We start from the raw sequence: 22,482 nt of genomic DNA, 5'->3' as shown, positions 1-22,482 counted from the left end.
TCAAGAATCAGGAAGGAATGGATAACTACTTAAACCTATTATTCCTTAAGAACATATTATATCTTGAGATGTCATATTTTATAGTTTCCCCCATATTGTTTCTTTCCCTTATTGAGTTCAGCTATGATGTTCTTAGCAGTCATGATCTAACATAAATAAATACATTATTTAGTAATTAAGTGTATTTCATATGCATATAATTTATGATTGACTCAATGTTAATTTAAGTTAATTTACAAAATCAAGTGACAACTATATTTCCACTCATTATTCGTATGATCTAATATAACCAATATTGATCAATTATATTATATGCATCCCATTAAATGAAATGATCATTAAGTGAACAAATCATGAAATGAATCATCATTTAAATGAACTAATCATTCTTTTAAAACTGTTAACACATAATATTATTTTTCTAGTTTGTTAACGCATAATATAACATTTTATAAAATAGTGTTGTTTGTACATAATAACAGTTTCTATTATATGATTTTATTAAACTTAATGGGCTAATATTATTCGTATATAACGATAGTAACAACAACAACACTCTAGTAAGATAAATAAGCTAACACCACTCCCACTAGGAAAAATACTAGTGGAGTGGTCAGTACCATCCTGTTCATCCTGAACTCGATTAGGGCAATCTTAAGTAGACTAGCTTTAGAATTCTCCATTTGATCTATAGTTGAATCATCTTCTGGATCCTCAGATTCTTCAAGATCCTCTTCTGGATTCTCCTCAAGATCTTTAGGATCCTCCTCGAACTTTTCAAGATCCTCTTTATGATACTCATGGTGAAGTAGCTCCACACACAATTCTTCATATGAGATACGCCCTTTAAAGTTCCCCCATATATGGTGTGCTACCACCTTGGGATGCCTTGACAATAATTGAATCAAAGTACAAATCCTGTAATTGTCAAAGATTGGAAACTTTTCTTGCTCAAGCTGCCAGAATAGTCGATCGAGCCATCCAATATGTCCTTTACGTCCGTAAATCAGGTCATACTCAATCTCCTTCCTCAGCTCATTGCATCACATGTTGCGAAGGGTCATCGTGTATATCATCCTCGACACCTAAAATTGAAAATAATAATGTCAATACAAAACCGACAAACCAGTAAATATGCATAGAACCAATACATAGAATAACAAATAAAAAATTAAATTTTCTTTATTTGAGGAGCTCCAATTGACTAACACACTAGATCAATCGACTGAGAAATTAGATCTTAAGCAATAGCTTATTCCCTTGCCCTCACTAGAGTTAATCTAATTAGGATGTTCAGTTGTTATTGTTTAACCTAAGTCCATTTAAGTGTAACTTAGACTTGTTGATCAAACTAAGACTTATTTTATCAATTCTGGTACATTAGATAATTTGACCCAATTTGATCAAATCTTGCTTATTAAAATAAATCTAGTTCATTTGATTAAACATAACTAGTACGATTCTATCCGGTTTGATAAATGAAATCAGTTTGAATCAGATCGGTTCTAATTTGGATCAAATTGACCTGGTTAAATCAACTAATGATTTGAATCAGATCAAGATCTGATTGTACTAAATTGGTCTGATTAAACTAACTAATAGTTTGACCCGATATAGGTCTAATTAGATCAGACTAGCTCAAGCTAATTGAACCATACCAGTTCATTAAAAAATCAGACCTGTGTAAAAGTTTAATTGATTAAATTAAAAAGTTTAATCGATTAAAAAAATTAATCGATCGATTAAATTGGGGTTTTTTTTTTGTTGCAATACAACACGCAAAAAAAGAATTTTTTACGTTGCCCTTTTTTTCATGAAACGCAAAAAAATGAAACCCAACCGCCCTCGCTGCTAATACCGCGTCACCACTGCCCATTCCCAAATTTCTACTGTTCGGCGATCGTCGCTTCCCATCCACGCCAAGGAAAGCGAATGGGGCACTCCATCTTTTCCGCCTGCATCCATGCCGTCATAACCCGTTTGCGACTCTGTATTCATCCGCAAGCAAGAATTGGAGACAATCTCCGTGTGTTGACTGCTCTGCGTTGGGGGCTCGGCGACGGTCGCAGATGGCGACTGTGCCCATCGACAGCGGCATATCGTGACTCTTTCGCGATTTTTGCCTGGCGACGGTAGAACGAAACATAGTAAATTCTGTCGGAATACAGTATGGCAGTAAACATGTACATTTAGCTATACGACAGATTTCATAGCAGAGGGATTCGTGAGTTGCTTAAGAATTCATACTGCTCTATATGAATATATAGCTGTAAATGAACTGTGTGTTTATAAACAAGTTTATATTCGTTCCACGTGTATATATATGCCTATTGGGAGTCTATATGTATACTCTGTCACCTCCATATCTCCACCTGCTATAAGTATATGTGATGTACTCGGTATATACAATAGTGTGTCTTGCTTATCCTATATGTATCATAGAACCTTTGCCAGAAGCATTAGGTTCTATGCTCGTAAGTTCCTCAAGCCAAGACCACCTTCCCACTTGGGTCTCACTAGCTTTAACCATGCAATGAGGGACCTCCTGGACGTCTACATGAAAGATCTACAAATGCTATAGAAACAATCAATAACCTCCTAGGGTAGTGGTAAAACTGACATCCAATAGCATTTCAGCCCTTGTAGAACTGATGATATAAGCTATGTTTTCTTGGCATAGGATAATGTGGATTTCGGCCAAGAACCGATCCTATGGGTGAGTGAGTCCAGGAGTGTGGCATAATCTAAAATCTTTAGTTTCTAGGAGACTATGGGAATTCCCAAGTATCTGAAAGGCATCTCCCCTATCTAAAATCCTGGGGGGGTCGGTCTATCCCTACCATATAAATGTTGGACTTAACTAAATTGGTTGTGAGACCAGTCATCTGGGCAAACTGTGATAAACTCTAAACTAGCTGCGTCACTGATGGGATATCCCCTCGAGAGAGTAGTAACAGGTCATCCGCATATACCAAATGTACAGGATCGAGATGCACTAGAGAGGGGGGGTAAATAGTGCTCGTGACTTTTTCATGCTTTTTGGAAAGCCAGAGTAACGAAGCGGAAGATAGAAATAGAGCGGAAGCAAAACAACACAAGCGCTAACACTTTTCTTTTATTTGGTTCGGAGACTGTGACGAGTCCTACTCCAAGGTCCGCATGTGAGAGTACTTTCGATGGGTAATCCATTAATCAATCTAGAAATTACAAGTACAATAATTAAAATACAATTGAAAGTATACCGACAACTAAAAACAAGGAATTTCAGGCTTCTGGTTGTCGGAGTCGCGTTATGGGTTCGTCGGATCATCTTTTGAGCAATGTGTAGTAAAAAGAATGCGAAGATAAAGTGTTTTGTGCATCTACTCGAGACTGACTTAAATAGCATGTTGAAGGCACCTTCAGCCTCCATGGAAGTCGCCTCCAGCTTTATTCTTATCCCTGCAACTTCGATCGTTGATAACATCCGCGTTCTGCAAATTTTATCTCTCTGAAGACGCCTTCAAGCTCCATGGAAGGCGCTTTGAACACTGTTCACCGGAGGCACCTTCAATCTCTATGGAAGACGCCTTGAATACTATTCACCCGAGGCTCTTTTATGCTTTCCACCTCCTGCAAGGCATATTAGTCCAAATACAAAATATACCTTGTAAAATAAAGTTAGCACAATAAAATATGAAATAATAAATTATTTTGATAGTCTCCGGACTGTCCGGTTCTGACTTTGAGTTTCGCTGAAACTCTAGGTCGAATCAACGTCTACTGTTCCCTCTTAAGGGAATACGTCCTCACCTACTCCTCTCAAGAGAGTTTACCTGTTGCTAAACCGGTCCTCCAGACCGACTGGACTTTTGCTCAGTGTCCGAGTCTTCAGAATTTTTCTGCTGGACGTCTAATCCCCGACCCGTCCAATCTTCTACTTAGTTCGCGACCACCAGGATTTTTACTTAGAGGCCCCGACTCTAAGGTTTCACCCAAATTGTTCGACCCGCCAAGACTTTCCACCTAGGGTTACCATCCCCTAGGACCTAAGGTTACCTCCCCCTAGGATTTTCCATAACCTAGGGTTACCACTCTAGGATCTAGGGTTACCTCCCCTAGGGTTTTCCACCTGTCTAGAATCCACTAGGACTTTCCTGCAAGCTCAATCCCACTTATTAGACAACAAGATATCTTAACTTTTAAATTCTTTTCCATTATCAAAACACAGGTTGGATTGTCTGGTGCTTCCTACACCAACAAAATGTGCTATCCTCAAAGGTTCAAATTTGGGGTGAAAATGAAAATCAGACCTACTAGTGTGTTGTGCTAGAGATCGGGACAAATATTCCATGCACAGTCTAAATAGGTAAGGGGATAAGGTTAACGTGGAGGCTGTTGTTCCTTAACGAATCTGTCTCTAAAATCTCTCGCAATATCTCTGTGATAATGAGCTACCTTAGCTCATCATGGGTGACTTCAATTCCCCCTATCTCCCATAGACAAGTATGGAAGAATGGATGTCACATCATATACCACAACTGATTTCCTAGAGTTTGTGTTGAATATATATGAATGGAGAAGAGGTGGAAGAGGAAAGAAGGTTTCCATTGTGAATAAGACTTTAGTCCCACATTAGGAGTTTCAAGTTATATTAGTTAGTTTATATTGATTCACATACATTGATGATGTGAACAAATGCATAGGAAGATGCTCTTTCCCACGCGTGGGTGCGCAGGAAGGGTGCAAATCTAGGGTCTAGATTACACTGAATCATGTTGACTCGTATGCGAATACGACCTGCGTGTGGCAAATGCCGGACTAGTCAAGACAAAATTTGCTCAAGTAGAACAATTAACATTTTGCCACGTGGCTTCTTTTTGCTGCTTAAGAAGGTAACGGAAGCATTAACCATTATTTTCCTGACCTCCTTGATAGGAATGGTCGTTGGCTATCATTAATCATTGGGCATTGAATGATCATTACTCGTCATTCAATGTGTTGGGTGCTAGGATGGTGCCCGTGATAGCAGTCAGGTATCCACTCAGTTCGCCATGACCACCAGTGCTTGGTGGGAATCACGGTTGATCATTACATCCTGGGAAACATATGGCCCGAGTAAACCTCAAAGCACAGCCGGAGGTGGAGCGAATCTATTTCAAGAAAACTATGACCATAATAGGCCTCGGTCCATTCGCCCACTCGGCCTCTCTACCAGGTCGTTTGATCGCCCACTCTGTCGCTCGACTTCTCTGCCCGCCCATTTGCTCATTTGCTCGGCCTCTTCCTCCACTTGGCTACACGCTCGTCCACCCATTCGCTCATCCGGCAGCACGCTTGCCTAACCACTCGGTTTTGTTTTACCCGGACTGCCGAATATTCGTTCGGTCGCTCACTCGTCAGGTCGTATGCTCGCTCGGCCATTCTGTCTTCTACTGCTCTGCCTTGTCTGTCACTCGGTCTGATCGGTGACTCAACCGTTCTGCCAGCCCTGTCGCTCGGCCAATCTACCTGGTCAACCACTCTACCACTTGCCCACCCGCCTATAGTCCGTCCGGCCGCTCTGCTCCACTCATCAAGAGACTCAGTGTTCAGCAGTCTCCATTGCTTGACCTGTCAGCCGTCTGGGACATTAGGCCGCTTGGCTTATTTGTCCACTTGCCCACTCGACACTCGTCCTCTCTGACTCATGCGCATGACTGAGAGTTCATACGAACTCAGTCGTTCGGACTTTGCTACTCGGGCGCTCTGTTTGCTCAACCACTTTACGATCAGCACTTAGTAAAAATCAATCTTTGTTGATAGTCTGAGATTATCTATTCAGATCATCTTGACAGATAAATAAATTTAATTTGATATATTTAAATTCTACTAAATATCTACTGATAGTCTGAAATTATCTATTCAGATCATCTTGACAGATAAATAAATTTAATTTGATATATTTAAATTCTATTAAATTTCTATTGATAATCTAAGATTATCTATTTTAGATCATCTTGACAGTAAATAAATTTAATTTGATATATTTAAATTCTAGTCATTGCTACTATTTTTGGCAAATGGTTTGCCCAATAATTTGCTCTTGCATGCTGTGCAGAACATACTTTAAACCTCTTCATATTAATTGTTTCCACTCAACTAGTAAAAAACAACAGAAGAGGCTTCCATGTAAACATTAAACCAAGTGATATTATTTTAGCACCCTAAACAAAAGTGCCCTATGGTGGTGAGATGCCTCAGGGGATATTCGGATCATATTAGGATGAGGGGTTGATTTTAATGGGATTCATTTTTATGAGGAAAAAAATATCTTACCATCTAGAAGGTTGCTATGTACTCTAATTTATCTATATTTATCTATATTTTAGCATGAATCCGATGATACTAAAGCATCTCAAATGCAACCTAGATCTTTTAGACCATTTTTTACAATCCAAAGGATAATTTCTTGATATGGATTAGTAGAGATAAATGATCTCCACCTATTTTATGAATGAAGATTATTCATTTTACTAATCCATACCAAAAGATTATTCCTTGAACTGTAAAAAATGATCCAAAGAATCTGTCCTCAATTGAGGATATTATCTTTTCACTACATAAATAGTGGGATGACCAAAATACTTTAAATCGGTGAAAAAACTAAAAAATTCTTCAAAAGTACGTCAATTGACATGACAAAAAGTAGCCTGCAAAATTTAATTTAACAGTACATCATATGGTTAGAATTTAGCCATTAAAAAATGAATTTATCTAACTAAAAATTAATTAAATTAATTTAAAAAATCAATTAAGTATTAATAAAAATTGATTAGATATTATTTTAAAAAATTATATATGAAAATAGATGAGAAAGGATATAATTAACTCATAAAATATGATATTACTCTAAAATTTAAATATAATAAATTTAAAAATTATAAAGAAAAATTCATTCTAAATAGTTAAAATCTAAAGGTGAATACGCTCCTAGACAGTGTCGTACTTGAGATTTTGATGATCTGAATCGAATTTCAATAAAAAGGGTCCTCTTACACTGTTTTACTACTATATTAACTTAAAAAATCATCTACACTTCAAAATATAATCCTCCTTTACATGTGCGATCAAAATTTTTTAACGAAGCTACAAAATTTACAATAAAATAAAGAGTTGAATAACATGAATATTTTAAAATATAATAAAAAATAAATATTATCAATAATCATTTGAATACAACACATCTTGTTGTTTTAGCTGCAAAAATATCAATTAAGCTTGTATAGTCAAGATGTTCAACTATTTTTTTTTTCAATAGACAACATCACCAATCCATTTAATCTTTTTTGTGACATGGTTGATCGAAGATATGTTTTAATTAACTTCAACTTGGAAAAGCTCCTTTCTGCAGATGTCACTGTAACTGATATGGTCAATAAAATTCTGTATGCAACATAAGTATTTGGATAACAATCATCCATATTTTTCAGATAATTCAAAACATCTATTGCTCTTTTTTGCTTCCACTGGTAAAGACTGTTTCAAGATTGATAACTCCATATACAAATTATCTCCATTAATATCTGACTTGCCATTATATCTCAATGTTTCTTCAAGATTTTTACAAGATTTCATTATATTATCATCATTAGCAAACTTTAATATTTCTGGATTGAACAAAAACCCAAATGTTTCTTCGTACTTTTGAAATTGTTCAAATCGAGTTTTTAGTGAAGAAATAGCTTGATCCATTAAGAAAATAAAATAATTAACTCTAAAAGATTCTTCAGCTGATTGCATCACATCTTCACTACTATTTTCATCAAATTGTTTCTTTCTTCGGATAATACGTTTTTCTTTAAATATAGCTTCAATCTCCATTTCTTCTGCCATTTGCTTTGCTTCTATCATGGCCTTATCAAATCCAAACTCTCGATACTCCTCAAAAGTAAGAATAAGTTCTTTTAATTGTTTAATTGCAATATCAATATCCATATTTTCACCTTGAAGAAATTTACTCACGGTATTGATCGCATGCAACAACTTGTACCAAATTACCATGCCAAGCAAGAATTCAAAATTTTCAAGTTCATATGTTGCCAATGATTTAGCTTCACTCTTTGTTTTTGGATCTTTACTCATTTGTGCCAAATCAAGTAAAGCATCTCTAATTTTTTATGTTTGTTCTTTTATAGCTTTCACGCTTTCAACATGACTTTCCCAACAAGTTTGTAACAATGGCTTAACTGTCAAGCCTTCTATATGATTTTTAAAAACTTTCCAACGCTTTGTAGAAGAGGAAAACAATGTATAAATACGTTGTATCACTCCAAACATAGACATAGCTTTAGAACAACAATTAGTCATATCACATAATGTCAAATTCAAACTATGACATCCACAAGGTGTATAAAAGGCTCTATGATTTATTTCAACACTACAAGAAAAAAGCTAATAGACAACGCTTTAAAAGCGTTGTCTATGTGGCTGAAAAAGCGTTGTTAAAAGTGTTAGCTAGAGCCCTAGAGCCAATCATTTGATGATTGTATTAGGGATTTATTGTATCATATTCTTATATTAATAAAGGCATTTGTTTGGTTATTATACTTACTTGTATTTGTACCAAATAAACTAAGTATAATAACGTCCTTGAGTAGAAGGTTCTTACCTATATCAATCGATTGGTTGAATCGATAGTGAGATGATATAGGGAACACTACTCTAAATCATTCCTAGTCGAGTATTAACATTCAGGGACAATGTTAATGCAATAAGACTAGCATGTAGGTCAACTCGATGACTTGATCTCACAAGTCATGGATATGGAGATATTAAATTGACACATGGGTATACATTGAAAAATGTATACTGAATGACCCGCCATGAGAAAGTATCATGGATCGTTATATGAGTGTCATATACTTTCTCATGTGCCTATTAGTATGACTATTGGTCCTTAGACCTGAAGTCACCATGGTTCCTTACATAAGGAGTTATGTACTTTGGTTTCGTCAAACGTCACCCGTAACTGGGTGGACTATAAAGGCGATTACTGGGTATGTAATAAATTATGCGGAGGGATGTGAGTGACGTAGATGGGATCTATCCCTCCTATATAACGGGAGAGACATCGGTATTCTTGATAGAGTGAGACCACGAAGTGCATGGTCATGCCCAAATGAGTCATTATGAGATATTGAGCTCATTTGATTTAGTGAGTCTACTTGGAGTTCAAGATTTAGATTGATTAGAGGATGACACGGTCTATGCCTCATATTGATCAATCTAGATGTTTAGGATAGAAGGACAATGTCACATATTGTGAGGAGTCACAATTAGTAGTCACAAGGTGATGTTGGATCTCAACATTCTTGTAACTTGGGTAGTAATGATGTATTGCTAGATACCGCTCATTACTTATGCTTCTAAATGAGTTTAGGGGCATTGCCAACGTTACAAGAACCTATTGGGTCACACACAAAGAACAAGTAGATGGAGATTAGGTTCATATGATGAACCAAGAGGATTAGATTCATTTGATGGATCAAATTGGATTAAGAGTAATCCTAATTGGGCTAATTGAGTTGGACTCAAGTTGATTCATGTGTTCAATGAGTCTAATTTAGATTATGACTCATTGAATCAATTTAATTAAATGAATTAGATTCATTATATTAAATTGCCTTAAATCAAATCGTTGGATTAGATTAACCATGGGAAAGATTTGGTCAAGTTTGACTTGACTTGAGAGGAAGATGGAGAATCAAGTTTGACTTGACTATTTGCCACATCATTAGTGAGTTGGCAAGATGTGGATCAATGATGATGCTCCACATCATCATGGTTACATATGTGTGCCACATCATGGAGGTTACAAATCACCTCTTAATAGCCTCCACATTTAATGTGGAGGGGGGTTACAAACCTCATGTGGCCGGCCACACTAATGGTGGAGAGTTTTATTTTTCATTTGGTGAATTAACTCTCATTCACTTCATCTCCTTCCTCTAGTCATTCTCTTCTCCCTTTCCTCTTCTCTTGGCCGTGAGTTTCAAGGTAGAAACAAGGTGAGTGGTTTTGAGTTTCATGAAAGAAAAATAGAGTGATTGTCACATAGAAGAAGAAGAAGAGTGTTCTTGTATTTCATCTTCTCTATTTTTCTTTCCAATCCCATCCGAGAGCCCTAGAAAGTGCTAGCACACTTGTGGTGCTCTCTTCTCCATCCTTGTGTGTTAGAGAACACACCTTGTTCGTGTGGATACTACTAGAGAGTTGTCTACGTTGACAACTTCGAGATCCGGCGTACCTTGGACTTGCGGGATTTGCGAGGGCACGCATCGAAGGTATAAAATATTTTTCCTTTGTAGATCTACTGTAGATCATAGTTTGAAACTCGTACTGATAATTTTAAAATCTATCCTTCGCATGAGATCCAGTGGCTAGGGGCTTTCGGGGTTTCCGCGAAGCGAAAAGCGGTTTTCGTGGCCCGAAAAACTCAACAGTGGTATCAGAGCCACGTGCGAAGCGAGTACGAGTTTAGATTCATATTTTTATAAAAAATATAGATCTGTAAACTTTCTGTAAATTCATGTTTTTATAGTTTTTATGGGTAACTTTCTCGTAGAAGCGAAGCACAAGTGTTTCGGCGCTTGTAGGCTTCCGCTACCGGGAAGATTTTTCCAAAACGGTCAAGTTTCGCCCCAAAACCTTTTGGGACAGCGGGCTAAGGTGCTGTTAGATCGCAATGGAACCCTCGCGATGGTTAGATAGCGGATAGGGGCGCTGCCCCTGGCCCCGCAAGGGGATTCGTTCCGCGATTGCGCCCGAAAACCGCTAAACGGAACCGCCGGGAAATTGTACTCGTAAAAATTGTAAAAATTATAGAAAAAAATTACAAAAAATTATTGGAATATATAATTTTGAATTATATATTATTTTTGTGATTTTCATGGCCCAAAGACCCAATTTGATTGGATAATTCGTGTTGTAATTCATAATACGGCCTGCGTGCCGTGATGTGATGTGCGTGTTGTACTTTTATTTTATTCGCGACCTGCGCGTCGTGCCTTTCTCTTATATTCTGGTTGTAAATTAGATTTAGACTCGAATGTAACTCGAGTTTCAAAATTGTAATGTACAAAATTGGAGCTGTGGAAGGTCTAGTCGAGACGGAGTTACGAGGAGGGCGCGCGCAACACAAGGTGGTCAAAGGACGGAGCTTGAGAAGTTGTTGACCTTAGGTTGACCATCCGATTTTCTCATTGGCTTGAGAAGATCGTAGTAGGGCCATGACATAATCACAAAATTTAATTAATTACTTGTGTATGTGATGCATGTTTGATTAAGTAATTAATTAGTGTCTTACGATTAGATTAGATCTAAGTCATGCACATGATGCACCCTTCGATTAGATTAGATCTATCGAGTATATGATACGCATCATCGTTTAGATTAGATCTAAATCACGTCAACTCGTAATGCCTACCATGCCGTGATACCTACCACTATCTCGATCGTATGTTGTTATTGAATCTGCCAAAGCAGAGCAACACATACTATCTTGGTAGGGTATGGAGGGACAATCTTGATCCCGCCTATCAACGCATGGGTGAGTACAACTCAATTAGATTGAGTATTCGTAGTTTACTCGGTTGGATCGAGTACAACTAAAGGCATTCTTCCAACGGTTGGAAAGGTAGGTCAAAATTACGTTTATATTAACTCTTGGGTGTATTAGCCAAAGCTAACTCGAGTTTTAATATAAATGCGGATTTTATCCTATAAACAAGAGTTGCATAGAGATGTAATTGGTAATCGTTACCTACCGATCATACTAAGTCTTGGGCGTATTAGCCAAAGCTAACTCAAAGGGTTAGTATAATGTGGATCTTGTCCCACAAAATTATAGAATTTAGTGGGAGCATCATTTAGTTAAAGGCCTAATTAAATGATTTAAAAGAATATGATATTTATTTCTGCATTTCTTTCTGTTGTAGAATTGCCATGACGTCAAACACGAACACCTTCTCCCTGCGTTCTGTCCTTAAGAAGGACAAGCTCAACGGAGCGAATTTTCTGGACTGGTACAGGAACCTGAGAATAGTTCTCACCCAAGAACGTAAATTGTACGTTTTGGAACAGCCCATTCCGGAGGCTCCTCCTGCCACTGCCACGCGAGCAGACCGAGATGCTTACAAAAAGCATCAAGATGAAGCATTAGATGTGTCCTGTCTTATGCTCGCGACCATGAACTCTGAGCTTCAGAAGCAACATGAGTTGATGGGTGCTTACGATATGGTTGAACATCTTTGTCACCTATATCAAGGACAAGAAAGGCACTGGAAGAGGAACTCCAAAGAATACCTGGAAGATCTTAAGAAGAAGAGAAATAAGATTTCTACTTCAGGTATACATGTTATAGAAGTCAACCTCTCTATTTCTTCATCGTGGGTATTAGATACCGGATGTGCTTCGCACATTTGTACTAATGTACAAGCGCTGAGAAATAGCAGGGCATTGACGAAGGGTGAGATAGACCTACGAGTAGGCAATGGAGCACGGGTTGCTGCTATTGCTGTAGGAACTTACCATCTATCTTTACCCTCTGGGCTTGTACTAGAATTAGATAATTGTTGTTATGTGTCTGCCTTGACTAAGAACATAATTTCAGTTTCTTGTTTGGACAAGAAAGGATTTTCGTTTACAATAAAGAACAAATGTTGTTATGTCTATTTAAACGATATGTTCTATTGTAGTGCACCTCTGATAAACGGACTCTATATTCTAGACCTTGAGAGCCCTATCTATAACATAAATACCAAGATGTTCAAGTCAAATGACCTGAACCAAACCTATCTCTGGCACTGTCGCTTAGGTCATATAAATGACAAGCGCTTATCCCAGCTCCATAAGGATGGTTTGCTGGACTCATTTGATTTTGAATCATATGAGATATGCGAGTCATGCCTACGAGGCAAGATGACCAAGACTCCCTTTAGTGGGTACGGCGAAAGAGCGACTAATTTGTTAGGACTCATACATAGTGATGTATGTGACCCTTTCAATGTTGCTGCTAGAGGCGGTTATAGGTACTTCATCACATTTACTGATGACTTTAGTAGATATGGTTATGTGTACTTGATGACACATAAGTCTGAATTCTTTGAAAAGTTCAAAGAATTCAAGAATGAAGTACAAAACCAGCTTGGCAAGAGTATTAAGATACTTCGATCAGATCGAGGTGGAGAATACCTTAGCCATGAGTTTCGTGACTACCTAGCTGAGTGTGGGATTTTATCCCAACTCACTCCTCCTGGAACACCACAGTGGAATGATGTATCTGAAAGGAGGAATCGTACATTATTAGATATGGTACGATCTATGATGAGTCACACAGATCTTCCGACATACCTTTGGGGCTATGCTCTAGACACGGCAGCTTTTATACTCAACCGAGTTTCATCCAAGGCCGTAATAAAGACACCATATAGGATATGGACTGGGAGAGATGCCCAGGTGTCTTTCATGAGGATTTGGGGTTGTGAGGCTTACGTTCGACGTCAAGTCTCAGATAAGTTAGGACCCAAATTCGACAAGTGCTATTTTATTGGATATCCCAAGGAAACTAAGGGATATTACTTCTACATTCCCAGTCAGCACAAGGTAGTTGTGGCAAAGACTGGGGTCTTTCTAGAAAGGGACTTTGTTTTTAGAAAGACTAGTGGGAGCACGTTCAATCTTGAAGAAGTTCAAGATGCGAACAATAGCACTGAAGCCTCGATGGAAGTTGAACTGGAACCATAAAGTATTGTGGATGATGTTGTTCCACAAAGTGTTGAGGAACAACAACCAGTTCAAGTAGACATACCTCTTCGCAGGTCTGATAGGGTACGTCGTCAGCCTGAGAGATACTCATTTCTCTTGTCTGACCATGATGACGTTGTGCTCATAGATGATGAGCCTACCACCTATCAGGAAGCTGTGATGAGACCAGATTCCGAGAAATGGCTAGAGGCCATGAGATCCGAGATGGAATCTATGTACACCAACCAAGTATGGACTTTGGTTGATCCACCTGAAGGGGTAAAACCCATTAGGTGTAAGTGGGTCTTTAAGAGAAAGACTGACATGGATGGACTTATCTATAAGGGTCGCTTGGTAGCTAAAGATTTCAAGCAGATTCATGGTATTGACTATGATGAAACCTTTTCTCCAGTAGCGATGTTTAAGTCCATTCGGATCATGCTTGCTATTGCAGCTTACCACGATTACGAGATCTGGTAGATGGACGTCAAAACCGCGTTTCTGAATGGAAACCTACTCGAGGATGTGTACATGACACAACCTGAGGGTTTTGTAGATCCATAGCATACTAGCAGAGTATGCAAGCTGCATAGGTCCATTTATGGACTAAAGCAAGCTTCTCGGAGCTGGAATCTTCGATTCGATGATGCAATCAAACAGTTTGGTTTCATCAAGAACGAAGATGAAGCTTGTGTCTACAAGAAGGTTATAGGGGACATAGTTGTCTTCCTCATATTATATGTGGATGACATACTACTCATTGGGAAGGACATCCCTATGCTTCAGTTTGTCAAGACTTGGCTAGGGAGTTGCTTCTCAATGAAGGACTTAGGTGAGGCATCCCGCATTCTAGGGATACAGATCTATAGAGATAGATCTAAGAGATTGCTTGGCCTAAGTCAGAGTACATATATTGACAAGGTACTCCTTCGGTTTGCCATGTAGAACTCCAAGAAGGGATTTCTGCCGATGTCACATGGCGTGAGTCTTTCGAAGACTCAAGGTCCCTCTTCTAGAGAGGAGAGAGACTGCATGGATCAGATCCCTTATGCCTCAGCCATAGGATCTATCATGTACGCCATGCTATGTACTCGACCTGATGTCTCATATGCTTTGAGCATGACGAGCAGATACCAGTCAGATCCAGGTGAAAGTCACTGGATAGCGGTCAAGAATATTCTTAAGTACTTAAGAAAGACTAAAGAATATTTCTTGATATATGGAGGCAATGATGAGCTAGCTGTAAAGGGTTACAGTGATGCTAGCTTCCAGACCGACCAGGATGACTATAGATCGCAGTCGGGGTTCGTATTTTGCATTAATGGTGGTGCTGTCAGCTGGAAGAGTTCAAAGCAGGACACAGTAGCTGATTCTACAACAGAAGCCGAGTACATTGCTGCATCAGAGACAGCAAAGGAGGCAGTTTGGATTCGCAAGTTCATCACTGAACTTGGGGTGGTTCCTAGCATTGCTGACCCCATTGAGCTCTATTGTGACAACAATGGAGCTATAGCACAGGGGAAGGAACCTCGCTCACACCAGCGGACCAAACACATACTACGACGCTTCCATCTCATTTGAGAGATCATCGAGAGAGGAGATGTGAAGATTTGCAGAGTACCTACAGAGGCTAACATCGCAGATCCCTTGACCAAGGCTTTGGCACAGAGGAAGCATGATGATCGCACTAGGTCATTGGGGCTTAGAGCCTACACTGATTGGCACTAATGCTAGTGGGAGATTGTTACCTAGAGCCCTAGAGCCAATCATTTGATGATTGTATTATGGATTTATTGTATCATATTCTTATATTAATAAAGGCATTTGTTTGGTTATTATACTTACTTGTATTAGTGCCAAATAAACTAAGTATAATAACGTCCTTGAGTAGAAGGTTCTTACCTATATCAATCGATTGGTTGAATCGATAATGAGATGATATAGGGAACACTACTCTAAATCATTCCTAGTCGAGTATTAACATTCAGGGACAATGTTAATGCAATAAGACTAGCATGTAGGTCAACTCGATGACTTGATCTCACAAGTCATGGATATGGAGATATCAAGTTGACACATGAGTATGCATTGGAGAATGTATACTGAATGACCCGCCATGAGAAAGTATCATGAATCGTTATATGAGTGTCATATACTTTCTCATGTGACTATTAGTATGACTATTGGTCCTTAGACCTAAAGTCACCATGGTTCCCTACATAAGGAGTTATGTACTTTGGTTTCGTCAAACGTCACCCGTAACTGGGTGGACTATAAAGGCGATTACTGGGTATGTAACAAATTATGTGGAGGGATGTAGATGGGATCTATCCCTCCTATATAACGGGAGAGATATCGGTATTCTTTATAGAGTGAGACCACGAAGTGCATGGTCATGCCCAAATGAGTCATTATGAGATATTGAGCTCATTTGATTTAGTGAGTCTACTTGGAGTTCAAGATTTAGATTGATTAGAGGATGACACGGTCTATGCCTCATATTGATCAATTTAGATGTCTAGGATAGAAGGACAATGTCACATATTGTGAGGAGTCACAATTAGTAGTCACAAGGTGATGTTGGATCTCAACATTCTTGTAACTTGGGTAGTAATGATGTATTGCTAGATATCGCTCATTACTTATGCTTCTAAATGAGTTTAGGGGCATTGCCAACGTTACAAGAACCTATTGGGTCACACACAAAGAACAAGTGGATGGAGATTAGGTTCATATGATGAACCAAGAGGATTAGATTCATTTGATGGATCAAATTGGATTAAGAGTCATCCTAATTGGGCTAATTGAGTTGGACTCAAGTTGATTCATGTGTTCAATGAGTCTAATTTAGATTATGACTCATTGAATCAATTTAATTAAATGAATTAGATTCATTATATTAAATTGCCTTAAATCAAATCGTTGGATTAGATCAACCATGGGAGAGATTTGGTCAAGTTTGACTTGACTTGAGAGGAAGATAGAGAGTCAAGTTTGACTTGACTATTTGTCACATCATTAGTGAGTTGGCAAGATGTGGACCAATGATAATGCTCCACATCATCATGGTTACATATGTGTGCCACATCATGGAGGTTACAAATCACCTCTTAATAGCCTCCACATTTAATGTGGAGGGGGGTTACAAACCTCATGTGGCCGGCCACACTAATGGTGGAGAGTTTTATTTTTCATTTGGTGAATTAACTCTCATTCACTTCATCTCCTTCCTCTAGTCATTCTCTTCTCCCTCTCCTCTTCTCTTGGCCGTGAGTTTCAAGGAAGAAATAAGGTGAGTGGTTTTGAGTTTCATGAAAGAAAAATAGAGTGATTGTCACATAGAAGAAGAAGAAGAGTGTTCTTGTATTTCATCTTCTCTATTTTTCTTTCCAATCCCATCCGAGAGCCCTAGAAAGTGCTAGCACACTTGTGGTGCTCTCTTCTCCATCCTTGTGTGTTAGAGAACACACCTTGTTCGTGTGAATACTACTAGAGAGTTGTCTACGTTGACAACTTCGAGATCCGGTGTACCTTGGACTTGCGGGATTTGCGAGGGCACGCATCGAAGGTATAAAATATTTTTCCTTTGTAGATCTACTATAGATCATAGTTTGAAACTCGTACTCGTAATTTTAAAATCTATCATTCGCACGAGATCCAGTGGCTAGGGGCTTTCGGGGTTTCCGCGACGCGAAAAGCGATTTTCGCGGCCCGAAAAATCCAACAAAAAGCACTGTTGTTAAAAGTCTGCTCAAAGACAACGCTTTAAAAGTGTTGTTGTTTGTAGCAAAGACAACGCTTTTGCAACGCTTTAAAAGCGTTGTCATTTTTTACAAAGACAACGCATAAAAAACATTGTCTTTGTTAAAGACAATACATAAAAAACGTTGTCTTTATTAAAGACAACACATAAAAAGCGTTGTCTTTGTTAAAGACAGCACATAAAAAGCGTTGTCTTTTTTAGCAAAGACAACAGTTTCACAATGCATAAAAAAGCGTTATTTTTTTAGTAAAAGATAAAAAATTTTAAACTATTGTCTTTTAATACGAAAGACAATTAAAAGATAAATGAAAATAAATCTATTTCAATCAACAACATATTATTAAATAAACAACTAATATCAATATAAAAATTATCATCCTTACACATCTATAACAAATATAATTACTTGCATACAAAGAAATTTTAATTAGGAAACACTCAAAACTACTCCTATCAACTATATCTTATTGCATGAACTTAAAGAATCTTGATAAATGCTACTTATCCACTTGACTTGAATGTTCTTTACTAATTGACTTTAACCATCTTCTTGTTTAAATCTCAAAGTCTTCTTAATAGTTCTTCGTCGAAATACTTTCCAATCACACCCTTGAAGTTTGGATGCAGTGTCACATAGCATGTAGTTGTTGCTCCTATAATCATCCATATCCGAGCTATTTAGTTGGAGTTTCTGAATATCTCCATTTACCATTCAAAATATCTGAAAAGACACTGCGTGTAAAATTTCTAAAATCTCAATATTTAATGAAAGTCAACAGGAACCATTTATACATTACAGTTACAGAAAGTACATATACAATAACAGGTTATAACCACAACAATTTGTATAGATAACAATTTAAGAACTCACATCATTCTTAAAAAAAACTACTTATGCATCAACAAATGGTACCTTACTCTTGACAGTTGCATAGCTGGTTTTTCACAGTAAACGGGGACTTAACACATACTGAACATATATAGAACAACAACAAATAGAAAAAGAAAGAAAAATGGAATTATCCCCACGCTTCACAGAAAATTCAGATTTAAAATTTAAATCCTAAATGGAAGCACCTAGAACCACAATAACAATTATAATATAAAACAGAACAATCACAGCCTAATACCAACACAACAAAACTTGTGAATCAGATTCGTTGAGGCATGCACTACTTCCACAATCTAAAGAAAACAATAGAACCAACTTAACTAGCATATAAACAATTCTCAGATTTAAATTGTCTCAAAACAATCAATGTTGACTTTGCAAATTTTAAATAATCTCTCTCAATAATTTCAACTTCTTCAATAATCTGTCTCATAAATTACATCACATAATAACTGGCGAGAAAGATCAAATTATCTATAACTGGTTATTGAAAATTCTGTTGAAGTTGCCAGATTCCTTGAAGAGTTGTTCAAAGTGAGGCATATAATACAAAACACCTTCCATTAAAGAAACAAAAGCTGAAGAGTAGAAAAACTCTTCTAATGTTAAATCATTATTTATGCAATTACCAACCGCTTTCTACAAAAATGATTGAAATTTTTCATAACATGATTTAACTTATTCAACTGATAGTGGTTAATTATCATACCTAGCAATATTCCATCAGAATTAAGAAAGTTGAAATCCAATAGAGCCAAAATAGTATAGCCTCCCATCATCATCATCACCTCAACGTTGAAGTGGTTGCAGATGATCCTATTGAGCTACAATTTCTTATTAGTAGCATAAACTAGAAATAGGTTATGAGGAACAACACTTCTTTTGTCATTGGAGTTCTAAATTAAGCAAGGATACATAACTTGCATTGATTCATATTGCCATCATTTTGAGAATCCTGATGTAAAAAATGTAAAGCCCAGGCACTCTACAATTTGCTCTCACTTGAATAGTAATCTTGCTCACTATATGTTATCAAGCAATGAATCATTCTAGATTTACTCAATCTTGATATATATTTTTCTGAGGATACTACCTAAAGCAATTTAGTCCTACTAAGTTTCCAACACAAAGAAAGACTATAGACAAAATTGCATTTTTTTTAGCAACAAATTTACAAAGGAGTCAACTATTGGATTGCATAACACGAGTAACAAGATACGGAGACAAAATTTCTACTTTTATCATGATCTAAAAATAGAATATTTAGTTACTCTATAGAACTAGCTCGAATATCAAATCTACAACATCGATCATTTACGAGAAATCTCGACGTTCCAAGTTATTTGGAATGCATCAGATGACACATCTTACTCAAACTCGCTACTTCCAATGAAAAGAGATTATTACAAAGTAAAGTTCAAATAACAACATAAAATTCCAAAAGGGAGAACACAAACAGAGGCGAACGACGATACCGTGAGGGTTCCTTTGTAATTATTGCACTTGAAGTAGGACTTATGGAAAACTATTTCGTCTGCTGTGAGTTGATCCATGAAGTAGACCGATAACTCCATTTTACCAACACAAGTTATTTGCCTCGCATAACTCAATGTGATGGAGTGACCAAAAATTCAAATAGAAAAGCAAAGAAATTGACATATCCAAATGAATTATCTTTCCAGCAACAAAATTGGGTAGCTATGTTCCAATGTTTAAGTTGGCATCAAAAAGAGGAAGATCACCTCGGATTTTAAGCCGCGGAGGCTAGGTCGTAGGCATCGTGGAGGAGTAGCAGAGGAAGCTAGGTCGTTGGCGGTGCGAAGGAGTGGCGGAGGAGGCAAGGTCCCAGCCGGCGTGGAGATGTGGTGGAGGAGGCTAGGTGCGAGCGATGGGTTTTGGCGGCTAGGTTTTTCATGGAGATGAGTTTTGGCGGAGATGAGTTTTCATGGAGATGAGTTTGGGGAGGAGCTAGGGTTTCGGCGGTGGGTTAGGCAGAGGAGGGCTTCGCGTGGGTTTGAGGGAGGAGGAGGGTTTTGTGGGCACTTGTAAAATATCACGCATTGGTCTACATTTGTATACTAAAAAAAATTATGTAATAGACAACACATAAGCACAACGCTTTTTAAAAAACGTTATCTTTGATATAAGAAAAAAATACCAATAGACAACACATATTTAAAAAAGCGTTGTCTTTATTAAGAAATAAAAAAATAAAGACAACAGTTTTTACTAAAAGTGTTGTAAAAAGAAAAAAGATAACGTTTTTTAAAAAAAACGTTGTCTTTTAAGTGTTGTGTAATCCCAATTTTCTTGTAGTGCAAGTAATCTTTTTTGCACCCTATTACATTTTCCTTTCATATTAGATCCATTGTCATACCCCTGTCCTCTTATATCATCAATATTAAGTTCGAGATCATTCAACATATTTTTTAGTTCAGTAAAAAGTCCAAATCCAGAAGTGTCATCTACTTTCAAAAAAGATACCCAGTATTCTTCAACCATAACAGAGCTTGTTGAATTATCCACACAACATATTACAAGAGACATTTGTTCATCGTGAGTTATGTCTGGAGTGCAATCTAGTATAACTGAATAATATTTTACTTCTTTGATTTTTCTAAGAATTGCAGCTTTTACTTCATTTGCCAACATCTGAATCAGTTTATTTTGAATTTTTGGACCAAGATATGTATAATGTGTCTCATGTGCTTGAATACGGCGTATGTGCTCTTGCATTATTGGATCGAACTCAGCAATCATTTCAATCATTTGCAAAAAATTATCATTATTCTCAACATAAAGCTTTTTACAATCTCCTCGATATGCTAGATTATTTTTTGCAAGTCTATAGGCAACAACAATTAACCGCTTTAATACTAATATCCAATGCTCTTTTTCTTTATTAATTTCTATCTGAATGCTTTCATCAATTGTCTTATTTTTTTTCAGTCTTTTCTCCATATCATTCCATGTTGTCATACAACCAATATGTTCCTTACTTCCTTCATACATTGTAAGACATCGAGTCAAATTATGCCAATCCTTGTAGCCTTCAGTAGCTAATTGACTAATTGTATTCTTGTTGTTGTGATTTATGAACAACTTACAACAAAAACAAAATATTCTATCCAAGGAAGATGAATAAACTAGTCATTTTCTATCCTTTTTTTCTCCATTTTGCAGTATTCGGTTATAATGCAATGCATCAAAATGTCTACCAGCTTTATCTTTAGGAAACAAGATGCCATCAATTCTTGTTGGACCCTTTTCCACTAAAAAATTTCTTAATTTTTGATCAATTTTTCCCCATTTTATAGGATCATCAATATTCAAATGTGAAATAATCTCTTGATCTATAGTTTCAGGCTGAATAACAGAAATATTATCATTATTTTCTTCATCCAAGTCATTCACAATTTCTTGTTCAACATCCAACATGTTTTCAATCTTCTGTTCCACAGTTATTTTGTTATTGATATTAAAGTATTTATTAATATCTCCTGTCTGACTTTGAATAAGTGCCCCTTCTCTTTGTTTTCTTTTTATTTTTTGAGATCCAGATAAATATTTTGGAGGCATGATTATATATTATACCTAAACAATATTAAAAATCAATGTGTAAGAAAATAAATAAATAATAAGAAGGGAAAAGAGAAAAAGTTTAAAGAATAAAAAGGAAAAGAAAAGAAAGATAAGGAAAAAAATTACTTGAGGCCTTTCGTCGTCGTGTGTAGTTTGGGAGGAATGTTGCGATCTCGGCTATGCCAGATTGGTCCACTTCACTTCCCCTGCAGGTTCCCGACAATATAAGGACAGTAAGCATTTGGAAAAGAACGCATCCAAATCAAAAAAAAAAAAGTGCAATTTGAAGTGTGAGATAGGCACAACTTTGTGAGGGATATCTATCAAAAGTATATCTAATTAGAAGTAAAGATCAAACACTCACTAACATCCATTCATTCCATGAGGGAACAAAAGGAAGCCCTAATTAGATATAAAGAAACACTTACTACAATGGCCTATTTTTGTTGCTCTCGAAACTAGCCATGAATTCAAAGACACA

The 22,482-nt window shown here is 37.1% G+C and overlaps 1 long non-coding RNA gene across 1 annotated transcript; it reads right to left on the bottom strand.

Annotated features, from left to right (window-relative positions):
• Nucleotides 1–17,845: 17,845 nt before the first annotated feature.
• LOC122000978 lies at nucleotides 17,846–20,480 on the bottom strand. The gene is made up of 2 exons (XR_006117249.1): nucleotides 19,129–20,480; nucleotides 17,846–18,248 (listed from the first exon to the last, which is right to left on the bottom strand). It is a non-coding gene; the product is annotated as an uncharacterized LOC122000978 (long non-coding RNA).
• Nucleotides 20,481–22,482: the final 2,002 nt, after the last annotated feature.

Source organism: Zingiber officinale, chromosome 7A, assembly GCF_018446385.1.
Source record: "Zingiber officinale cultivar Zhangliang chromosome 7A, Zo_v1.1, whole genome shotgun sequence".
Taxonomy (NCBI): Eukaryota; Viridiplantae; Streptophyta; class Magnoliopsida; order Zingiberales; family Zingiberaceae; genus Zingiber; species Zingiber officinale.
This window is presented reverse-complemented; position numbering and strand designations above follow the sequence as displayed.